Genomic DNA, 12,220 nt, shown 5'->3' with positions numbered 1-12,220 from the left:
GGTAAGCATCAAAGTAGAACTCAAGGTCAGTAGATCAAGCAATCTTTGAGAGAAATTAAAGGCTGGGAGAAGGAAAGTTTCAAATGGAAAAAATAGTTTTGGGATAAAATCATATCTAACATCTTAACGGGGGCCTGGTGGTGGTGCACCGGGTTAAAGCACACACAGTACTAAGCACAAGGACCCGGGTTCCAGCCCCCATTCCCCACCAGCTGGTGGGAAGTTTAACAAGCAGTGAAGCATGTTTGCGGGTGTCTTTATCTATCTCCCTTTCTCTCTGTCATATCCAATAAAGATGGAAAAGCTGTCTGCCAGGAGCAGTGGATTTGTGGTGCAAGCAGTGAACCCCAGCAATAACCCTGGAGGCAATCAAGTCAAATCCACTTCAACTTGGTCCCCCATGTCTGTTCATACCAAGGCACATAGGCCTTGCATTTATGTGCACAGTTCTAGAGCTTTCGAGCGTGTCTTTTATTTCAGTAGACAGTGGGCAACACTGGTTATTGAGCAGACTAAACAACACTTATTGTACAGAAGAATGGTTTACTTTGGGCTCCAATAAAAAAATGTATTGTTAGACATGGAGAGCTAATTTAAATAGGAGGTGGTATCATGGCTAGAATGCTGCACTTAAATGGGAGAAGAATGAGCAGAAATCAGTTGGTGGGGCAAAGATGAGTACTCTCCTGGTGACATGCAGAAAGCCCAAGTCAATGTGAGAAAACATTAGGTCGTTGGGAAAGTCAAGTATTTTTCCTTGCAAAAATGCATCAAGTCTTGGAACAACTCAGTAGCACTTCGGCATATAAGGAAACCCTAAAAGGGATGAGTGGGAAAATATTTAAAGCTTATTGTCCCTTCTGAAGTTGTGCCTACAAGTAGTGCAGTGGAAAAACAGGATTATTTATGGTTTAAAATCTCTAACTCAAAACCTGTAAAGAGAGGAAAGTGGACTGAAGGAGTAACTGCATGTGTGAGACACACCCATGGGTGACCACCTTTCACATCTCATGGCTCCCCTTCTTCTAGCGTTTGCCCTTCTTCCGTAGCCAGTCAACAGCGTCAGGTTGAGCCTGATGTAAAGTTTCGAGACCTTCTTTGAATCTGGAGAGGTGGCAGTCGTTGACTATGTGGGTCATAGTCTGTCTGTAGCCGCAGGGGCAGTTCGGGTCGTCTCTGGCTCCCCAGCAATGGAATATAGCGGCGCACCAGCCATGGCCTGTTTGATAGCGATTGAGGAGGGCCCAGTCATAACGTGCTAGGTCAAAGCTGGGTTGACCCTGATCCTAAAGGACCTACTGTTGTGCCCCAATGGTATGCTGCCTAATGCTTTGTAGGGTGGCCAGAAACTCAGGTTCATTCAAAATGCTTTCAGAGGCAGATAACTGAAAAGAAGAAACAGGCTAGGATAGGCAAGGATAACAGAGTCACATACATATGGCAGGAATGCTTGTTTAAAGCTTGTAGGAAAGGGAGACTGAATTGGTTTAAGTGGGTAAATCATATTTTGTTTATTTATATAAACTGAAAAAATATCTATCAGTATCTGATTTGCTCTATAATAATGTTTTACTCTAAATAGAGTAATTAATTCAAGGTCAAAAATTCAGTCTGTCGGGAGTATGGACCGACCAGTCAACGCCCATGTTCAGCGGGGAAGCAATTACAGAAGCCAGACCCTCTACCTTCTGCAACCCTCAACGACCCTGGGTCCATGCTCCCAGAGGGCTAGAGAATGGGAAGGCTATCATGGGAGAGGGTGGGTTATGGGGATTGGGTGGTGGGAATTGTGTGGAGTTGTACCCCTCCTACCTTATGCTTTTGTTCACTAATCCTTTCTTAAATAAAAAATTAAAAAAAAAAAAAAAATATCTAGGAAAAAAAAAAATTCAGTCTGTCATACTGTGCCTCTTTAAGAGTCGATTATTAAAGTGAATACATGCCAAAGGCTTTTAATATGTAATAATCTGAGTACTTGTCTAGCACTTTCCATTTTCAAAGCACTTTACAAACTAATTATAAATTACATAGAGCTGTAATAACTAAGTGTGCTAATTATAATTAGTTGGTGTAATATACAGGTGCCTTACAAAATACCTGTAGAGACAGAAAAAAATGTCCAGTATCATTGTGGCCTGGAGTAGCTTGCATTCCAAGAAATAGAAAAATACATCAAGTTCTATAGCCCACCATTCTCTACACTTACCCTAGCCCTCTTTAAAATGTTATTAAGACTGCAATAAAAGATGTTAACTAAAAATATCATATGGCTGGATAGTCTCTAAATCACAAAGGTCATCTTTTTTTGGCTAGTATAATCTGGAAATTAAAGACAGTCTTTGTAATACCCCTTGTATCCCAAATGCAACTCATTTGTGCTCAAATTCTTAATGTTGATTTTTATCTTCTACCTCAATCTTTATAAACCATCTCTGTACAGGTTTTGTGGTCAGTATTTTTTATGATAAAATTCTCTACAAACTTACCTTTTTGGATCTTAATACAGCAAATGTTTTTCCCAGTAGTGGCACAATTCTGTGAAATGGGCAAGAAAGTACAAGGAAGAAAAGAAAAGCCTTATGCAATCTAGAAAAGGCAGATGAGTGTGCATGAAAAAAAATTCTGATTATGTATCTTAAAATATAAGTAGAGCAGGCCAGGTGGTGGCGCATCTGGCTAAGCACATGTGTTACAGTGTGCAAGGACCTAGGCTGGAGCCCCTGATCCCCACCTACATGGGGAAAGCTTTGCAAGTAGTGAAGCAGTGCTGCAGGTGTCTCTCTGTTTCTCTCCCTTCCTCTCGATTTCTGACTGTCTATCCAATCAGTAAATAAAGATTAAAACTTTAAAATATATATATATGTATATGTAGAGTTGTAAATTGACCCCAGAATGAAATGGGTGCCAGACAATGCAGAACTAGTGTAGCAGTAAGTATTCCCACTTTACCACTCACTGTCCTAGTCACTGGACATAGTAATGAAGAAATCTGCTCACCAGTCAGTTGTGGAGTATTGAAGCAGGCAAACTTTTAACAATGTATTCATTGTTCAAGTGGCCAGGGAGGGAGCAGGACTTCTATGCATGAGGCTATGACTTTCCCCCACATCCCAGAGTGGACTGGTGCTCCAATCTCATAAATTCACCTTTATAATTATTGTTGTTATTAGTCATTTAAAAGTTTTAAGACAGTAGGGTATAATTCTACACCATTCCCACCTCTTGTTTTGTGTGCCTCTATCCCCTTTCAATGGAAATTGCCATAGTTCTCCCAGGGTTATAGATAGTGGACTAGATAGATTTTTGTTTCTTTGTTTTGTTTCTTGCCTATTTTGTTCAGTTCTATGGCCCTGCCCTCTTTTCTTTTTTTAATTACCTTTATTCATTTATTGGATAGAAACAGCCAGAAATTGAGAGGGAAGGGAGGAGGATAGGGAGAGAGACACCTGCAGCACTGCTTCACCACTTGCAAAACTTTCCCCCTGCAGGTAGGGATTGGGGGCTTGAACCCAGGTCCTTGTGTATTGCAACATATGTGCTCAACCAGGTGCAACACCGCCCAGACCCCCTTCACGTCCTTTCTAAGTCGCTCTTACACTTATTACTACTTCAGAGCGCCCTTTTTGCCTCCTTACCTCTCTCATAAACAAAACTGTGTCTGACTTATCTGGTGTTTTCCAGATTTTCTTCTCTTTCAGTGATTATAAAGAAACAAAGATTCCTGGTCACAAGTGTTCCAGGTACCAATGGGATTTGGGTTCAGAGCTCTCTAATCATCTTCCCCTATCACCCACACCCACCTGCTCCCCAGCTCTGCAAGTGGACCAAAATTCTTTTTGGGGTACAGCAGGAAGTTCTGGCTACTATAATTGCTTCTATGCTGTACTTGGAGATTGGTTGGTCAATTCATAACACCAACCTGTCTCTGTATTTCCATAGTGGGGTAGGGCTCTGGAAAGCCCATGACACATTGTCTAGGTCGTTGGCCTGGGGAGGTCATTGGAATCAGAAGCATCTGCAAGTTGGTGCCTGAAAGGCAGTAAGATAGAAAGCTGGATAAAATGTTTAATAAATGAACCTAAGAGTAGGAATAGGGTAGATGAGAGTAAGGACTCTGTGATGGAAAGAAGCTAGGCTGTTTTAGGTATTTTTTTTTTAATATTTGTTTATTCCCTCTTGTTGCCCTTGTTTTTATTGTTGTAGTTAGTATTGTTGTTGTTGATGTTGTCCTTGTTGGATAGGACAGAGAGAAATGGAGAGAGGAGGGGAAGACAGAGATGGGGAGAGAAAGACAGACACCTGCAGACCTGCTTCACTGCTTGTGAGTCAACTCTCCTGCAGGTGGGGAGCCGGGGCTCAAACCAGGATCTTTATGCTGGTCCTTGTGCTTTGCATCACGTGCGCTTAACCTGCTGCACTACTGCCCAACTCCCGTTTTAGGTATATTCTTAAGAACCCTGGGGTTTTAGTAACCTTTACTTGAGCTTGATAAATAAGATATAGGTGGACTAGAAATAATTGTCTGGGAAGATGGTGTCTGAGTAGAGGAGCACTTGAAAGCCAGGTTAGGGAAGAGAGTGGCTCCCAAACTTGAAATATATATGTACAGTTAACTCTGTATCACATCAGTCTATCTGACTCAGGGCCCATGTATATTCATACTTAGCTCAGAAGCCTATATAACCTTCAAGTCTGTCAGTCTGAGCTCACAGTCCATCGTCACAGCTGGGAACATTCTAGGCTGCACTCATTACAAGACCAGTCTTCCTCAAGTGGCAGAGTAGGATAACCCTGCCTCCCTTCAGAAAGTGAGGCCGTTCCTTACCATTGCTAGTTTATAGTGAGATTAAGATCCTGGAGAGTCCCAAAAAAAGGGCTTGTGATGACATTCCTGATGGAAGTGACCAGTAAAGAGAGGGGGATCCATTTGAGGACTAGGGCCATTGTCCAGGGATTCCCTGTAAGTTGTCTTTTTAAATCAATAAATACAGTGTTCCAAGACAAAAAATCTGTTCTCTTTGAACTCTTTGAGTGCAAATGATTCAGTCTTAAGCTAGGGGATGCCATAAAGTGTATGGCTTTCACCCCCATGCCCATGCAGAATTAATGAGTGGAAGGAAGCATGGGGAGATAGCAGTGAGCTAGGAGACATTTATAAGTCCATGTATAATGTAAGGAGATCATAGCTGTAGGAAGGAAGAGGCAAAAGAATGAATTAAAAAAAGAAATCATACTAAAAGAGTTCTGTACAGAGGTAAAGGTGAAAAAGGAATTGAAATTGGACCTCTATCCCCTTTTCTACCACTCCCTTTAAGCCAAACCAGTATGGTGGTATTAGTCAGTATCACTGTACCCTCAATATCTCTCATCCCCAGCATGTCCTTGCTAATACGAGTACCAAGCACATATACCCTTGCTTGTCTCATCCATTTCTGAAGAAGTCACATTTTTATCAATAATATGAATTCAGATGTGAACATTGAGGATGAGAAGTCAAAGCAGCATGTCTTTCTGCCTGATCTTCAATTTGCTTTCCTCTTTGGAAACATTTCATCATTTACATTCAATCTATAGATGTTGCTGAATATACATACACTGTAAGTAATCTACATATTAGGAATACAGCAAGAAAAATTTGGTTCACGTGCATATTATTTCCTTTTTAAAAAGGTGTATTTATTCACGAGTGTGAGCAAGAACCAGAACATCACTCTTGCACATCCAACACCAGGGATCGAGTTTTGAATCTGTGCTTGAGAGTCCAGTGTTCTATAGTCGGAGGCACTCGCCAGACTGCTGCTGCTGCTGCTGCTTTTTCTTTCTCCTCCTCCTCCAACTCCTCCTTTTTTTTTTAACCAAAGTACTGCTCAGCTCTTGCTTATGATGGTGTGTGTGGGGGGGGAACCTGGGACTTTGAAGCCTCAGGCATAAGAGTCTCTTTGCATAACCATTATGCTATCTACCACCACCCAGCATATTATTTTCTAATGGCAGAAATCTGCCTTTAGCTTCATGATTGTCACATGTACATCACAACAGACGGAAGCTATCAGGGAGAAGTCAGCTAGACATAGGAATTAAGGTAAAAGGTAATGAATGACCAGAGCAGACAAAAATAGCATGTCAAAGAAATATGGAAAAAAGAAACATGAATGGAACCAAGCAGATCTTACATGAGCTAAGAAATCTGTTTTCACCAATGAGAAATATACTCACAGCTGAATTTGACCTTTCAGATAGGTCCAAAATCCTGCCACCTTAACTAAAAGTAAATATGCTAAATTCTTCATTGCATTAGTCCCACAATAAGAGAACCAACTTCAATTTTCCTTGGACCCTCAGGAGTGCTTGGCCTACAGCTCTTTATTTCTTATAGCCATATTTACAAAATTATATGGGACCTCAGAATAAGCCTAATTGGAGCTTGGATTTCAAGTTAAAGATCACAATATCAAGATTCTTCATCTGAAGTTTTTTACATGCTGGTTTGCCTTCCTGCTCTGATCTGCATACCTGGGCATAAAGACTGATATTTGGAATACTTAACAGAGGGTTTTTGTTTGTTTGTTTGTTTGTTTTTTGCCTCAAGGGTTATTGCTGGGGCTTGGTGCCAGCACTGCGAATCCACTGCTTCTAGAGGCCATTTTTTCCCCATTTTTGTTGCCATTGTTATTATTGTTATTGATGTCATTGTTGGATAGGACAGAGAGAAATGGAGAGAGGAGAGGAAGACAGAGAAGGGGAGAGATAGACACCTGCAGACCTGCTTCACCGCTTGTGAAGTGATACCCCTGCAGGTGAGGATCTGGGGGCTTGAACCGGGATCCTTATGCCAGACTGCGCTTCACACCATATGTGCTTAACCCACTGCACTACCGCCCGGCCCCCTCAGAGTTTTTATTTTTATTCAAAGTTATTAATTAGAATTGAGAATGCTAAAAGCTTCAAATGTCCTATTTCCAGAAGATGAAATCTACAGTATGGTCATCATGTCTTGCCAAAGTAAATAAGTTGAATTTATGCTTTCTGCAGCAGACTTTGTCATTCAAACTTCTAAGACTTGATCGTGTGTGTGTGTGTGTGTGTGTGTGTGTGTGTGTGTGTGTTTCGGTTTTATTTATATGGCAGATACTGCACTTGAGAGGATGGGGAAAACTGGCTATTCTTATAATTAAAAACTGTTCTGGGGAGTCGGGCGGTTGCGCAACGAGTTAAGGGCAGGTGGCACAAAGCACAAGGATCAGCTAAGGAACGCAGCTCCCTACCTGCAGGGGAGTCGCTTCACAGGCGGTGAAGCAGATCTGCAGGTGTCTGTCTTTCTCTCCTCTGTCTTCCCCTCCTCTCTCCATTTCTCTCTGTCCTATCCAACAAAAACGACAATAACAACAATAATAGCTACAACAATAAAAAAAAAAGGGCAACAAAAGGGAAAATAAATAAATATAAAAAATTTAAACCTAAAAAAAAACTGTTCTGCTGAAAATGTCTTTCTCAAGTGCCAGCCTAGCTGCGTGTCACTGCCTGCTGTTCAGACTTGTAATAAACAAGCCAGGGGCTCCCTTTCTGTTTTCTTATTCTGGTAATTTGATTCCTAAGAGAAATGTGCTTCAGGACAAGTCAGGACATGGGGAAGCCAAGTAGGCTTATTCTTAGCCAGAAGCAGATGACCTAATAGACAGGTAACTGCGACTATAAAGTAATTTGTCTAGCCAAGTGGGAAAACAAGTTTAAACCTCCTTCAAGGAAGATAGTGTTTTTCCTGCTTATAGAAATGGAAATTGAGAAGGTACCCAGCCTATGTTGCAGGAAGTATGTAGATGTGAACCCAAGACTGCTTGACTCGATAGGCTTAGTTTTCAGTGTTAATAAAGATGAAAATGCTGGAACATATGGTCTAAGGAGTTCAATTTGCCAGAGTCTGGCGGTAGCGCAGCAGGTTAAGTGCAGGTAGTGCAAAGCATAAAGACTGGCGTAAGGATCACGGTTCAAGCCCCCGGCTCCCCACCTGCAGGGGAGTCATATCACAGGCGGTGAAGCAGGTCTGCAGGTGTCTTTCTCTCCCCCTCTCTGTCTTCCCCTCCTCTCTCCGTTTCTCTCTGTCCTATCCAACAACAATGACATCAATAACAACAATAATAACTACAACAACAACAATAAACAATGCCAACAAAAGGGAAAATAAAGATTTCACTTTGAAAGACAAAACTGTTGATAATTAATCCTTGCTTAATTCTTTTTTATATATGCATTTCTTGGATTCAACACACTTCTACTATACCACACTGATAGCTTTATTTCATTTGAGAGAAACCAGAGTACCACTCTGGTACATATAATACGAGATCAAACCAGAAGCCTCAGCCACACCCAAAACTTTTTTTTTTTAACCTCCAAGGTTATTGCCAGGGCTCGGTGCCTGCACCATGAATCCACTGCTCCTGGAGACCATTTTTTTCCCCTTTTGTTGCCCTTGCTGTTTTATCGTTGTGGTTATTGTTGTTGCTGTCGGCGGATAGGTCAGAGAGAAATGGAGAGAGGAGCGGAAGACAGAGGGGGGAGAGAAAGACAGACACCTGCAGACCTGCTTCACCGCCCATGAAGCATTCTCCTGCAGGTTGGGGGGGGGGGGGGGCTCGAACCGGATCCTTACGCCAGTCCCTGCGCTTTTGCACCACATGCGCTTAACTCTGCGCTACCGCCCGATTCCCAAAACTTTATTTTTTTAAGTACAGGTTGAATTATGTTGAAATTGGGACTCCTTTTTGTAAATCTTAACTATGAGAAAAGTCAATGAATAGAGAGGTAAAGAACTCAGATAAGAGTGTACTAATACTTGGCTTATAAAAATACTGTTTTTTTTCTACAATCTGTTATACCAGAGCAGTACTTGATTAACCTAAAAATGTAGAAAAGGGTCAATGAGATAGTTCACTTGGATAGTGTGCTGCTTTGCCATACATGCAAGCCAGGTTTAGCCCCAGCCCTCATTGAATTGAAGGAAGCTTCAGTGCCTCTCACATTCTGCCTCTGTCTAAAATAAAAAGTAAAAAATAAATGTAGAAAGCGCCTTCATGAATAGAATAAAACAAAGGTGTATGTTGGTTGAAAGAACCCTGGATATGGAGTCAGAAAGCTAGTAAACTTTAATAAGTTAGGTAACCTTATGTAGGTTTTCTCTTTCATATGATTAAGCAATCATAGAAGACTATTTCGCGAGACATGTTCCAGGCAGTGAGTTCTGGTTACTCTATTCCTGAGTTCAGTAAGGGCAAAGATTCTTATACACCTTTGCAGGGTGGAGTTTGTTGTTCTGTGTTTCAAAATGCAGTTGGTAGGCATGCTGATGAGATGGGATAGTGTTAGTGCTGGTTCTCATAGTGTTTCCTAAAAGTAATGGCCCTGGACTAGATTGCCGTTATAGTCTTTCTTATCATCATTTCTCCCCAAAACATGAAGCATGCTGTCCTAGAGTTTGGAAAGGAAACAATATATGCTGGTAATTTTGAATTAAATTTTTTTAAAAAGCTAATAAATGACAATGATTAAGTTGTCACTTTTAATCTCTCTGAATCATAGTTTGATTACCCTTATGTAATAAAGTTAAACTAGAACACCTTTAACTCAACTTTTAAAAAACTATTCTCTTAAACTTTCCAATATAGTATGGATTGCTTGTGTTTCAGCAGTATGCAGGGTGATTATATTTGTGTAACTAAAGCATGGCAGTAGTAAAAGAACAGAAGAAGAATGCATGCATTGTTTTGACACTTTAAAATACCTAGTGAAACATTCACTGCAGAACACATTTTTCTGTATAAGCCTTCAAATAATGATGTGCTACTTGAAAGTTTGCTAGGTTTTCATGGTCTTGTTTCTAATTTCCAGTTCCAAAATCACCAGCTGTATTACTTACTTTGTATGGTTTCTTTCTTTTACTTGTGTGGAATTTACAGTTTGGATTTATCAGAATGGAATTGTCCATGCTTTGAACTTTTTTTTCCTATAGGAATTAGTCCCCATGATCTATGTCCTTCCCTTTGTCTCTGCAGTTTTTCATTTTTTTAAGCTTTTTTATTCTGTTTTTTAAATTTTTTAAAAGCCCACCAGGGAATTTCTTTTTAAAAATTCTTATTATCTTTATTTATTTATTGGATAGAGACAGTCAGAAATTGAGAGGAAGGGGAAGACAGACAGAGATAGAGACAGCTGCAACCCTACTTCACCACTCGCAAAGCTTACCCCCTTCAGGTGGGGACCGGGGGCTCGAACCCGGGTAGTTGGGAATTGTAACATGCGCTCAACCAAGTGCATCACCACCTGGCCCCAACTTTTTTATTTTTTAATATTCTATTTATTTTAATGAGAGAGAAGGCAGGGCATGGAACACAGACAAACAGACCAGAGCTCTGGCTTACGGTGGTGCTGGAGACTGAACCTGGGGCCTCAGAGGCATTTTGCATAACCTATCCCTAGCCCTTCTCTGCAGTTGGAAAAAGATGGGGAAGACAGGGAGAGAGAAAGACACCTGCAAACCTGCTTCACTGCTTGTGAAGCGATGCCCCTTCAGGTGGGGACCCGGGGGGCTCGAACCAGGATCCTTACGTCAGTTCTCATGCTTTGCGCCACCTGTGCTTAACCCACTGTGCTACCGCCTGACTCCCAATAAATTACTTTTTGTATACAATACCCCCATGCTTAATTACTAAAGGGGCCAGGTGGTGATGCACCTGGTTGAGCACAGGCATTACAGTACTCGAGGACCCAGGATCAAGCCCCTGTTCCCTACCTGCAGATGCAGAGGGGAGGCTTCATGAGTGGTGAAGTAGGGCTGCAGGTGTCTCTGTCTCTTTCCCTCTCTATCTACCTCTCTCCTCTCAATTTCTCTCTGTATCTGTCCAATGATAAATTAAAAAGACAAAAAAAATGTTACTAATTACTAGTGTTGTCTGTTTTGTAGGGAGACTACCATACATCAAAGTACCCTTTGATACCTTGACCATCAGGTAGTGTCTTCTGTCTCGTTCTGTGCAGGCTTACCCTTCCTCCCATCTCAGAATGTTTTCTTCCTAGGTTATAATTATTTAATTCAGTTTATGACAGGTAGATTATTTTATCTTGAAATAACATGGTTAAGAGACTGGTTTCTATTGTATTTTATAAGGAAAATGCCCTTTAAAGATCATGAAATGAGAGGAGGAGAACCTAAACATTCTCAAACTCTCTATATTTCTTCCACTTCTTGGCTCTTAGCTCTAAATACAGTGTATAGTCATTTGATGAATCAGATGCCAAGATCTACAAGGGGTGGACAGTTTGTTTTCTAGCAGATTATGGCAGGAAATAGCTTCAGTGGCTGGCCAGACATTCTGCTGAACAGGCCATCCATGGGGCTGAGATCCAAGAACTCTGAAGCATTGTTTAAGTGAGCAAGGATCTGGTGATCATTTCTATGAAGGAAAACTTTTTAAGATTAAGAGAATGATTTACAGGTGGAGGTCTTGGTGAAGTGATATGTGATGTGTTTATCAGAGGACAGTATGCTAAACTTAAGCCCTCATTAAAGAAGGCTGTAGAAGCAAACTTTAGAGTAATATTTTATATGTTGTAATATTTTGTACAGTTGATGTGACTTTTTCCTTTTTTGGCTTATTACTGTGGTGAAATTTTGAATTTTATTTTCTGATTTTTTTTTTATTTTTTAGCCTTCTGTTATCTTTTCCTATCTTCTACTAAATTCTAAAAGCTGCCATATGAACTTTGCTTTGATATTGGCTCCCTTCCACACCCATCTGTTTAAATTTAAGATCTTTTTCCCTTGCAGTTCTCTAAGACAGATAATTAAATTCTTTCTTAAAGTAAAAATTTCAGTAGGATATCTTCTAATATATCAGCTAATCTGTCGAACAAGTTAGCTATTTCTGATGTGGTATGAGTCAAGCTTTTTCTTTTTCCTTTTGTCAAGAAATATATTTATTTTGACTTCTCACAATGCAAATAGTAAATACAACATTACAGACTTGTTTAACATGTCATATTGTTACTTTAAAAATTATTAGTGATTTAATATTAATTTATAAAACTATAAGATAATAGGTATAATTCCACATCTGTCCCACCACCAGAGTTCTCTGTCCCTGTTCCCTCCCTGGAAACTGCATTATTTCCCCCAAGATCACAGATATAGGTTGACTTTTATTTATATAACTACCTATATATATAA

At 40.5% G+C, this 12,220-nt stretch overlaps 1 protein-coding gene across 1 annotated transcript in view; it reads left to right on the top strand.

Annotated features, from left to right (window-relative positions):
• Positions 1–12,220, top strand: part of LOC132538650 (protein POLR1D-like) — a 41,717-nt gene that overhangs the window by 2,201 nt on the left and 27,296 nt on the right. The window lies entirely within an intron of this gene.

The sequence above is a fragment of the Erinaceus europaeus genome, chromosome 5 (genome assembly GCF_950295315.1).
Source record: "Erinaceus europaeus chromosome 5, mEriEur2.1, whole genome shotgun sequence".
Classification (NCBI taxonomy): Eukaryota; Metazoa; Chordata; class Mammalia; order Eulipotyphla; family Erinaceidae; genus Erinaceus; species Erinaceus europaeus.
Note: the sequence above shows the minus strand (reverse complement) of the source record. Positions and strands in the feature narration are given on the sequence as shown.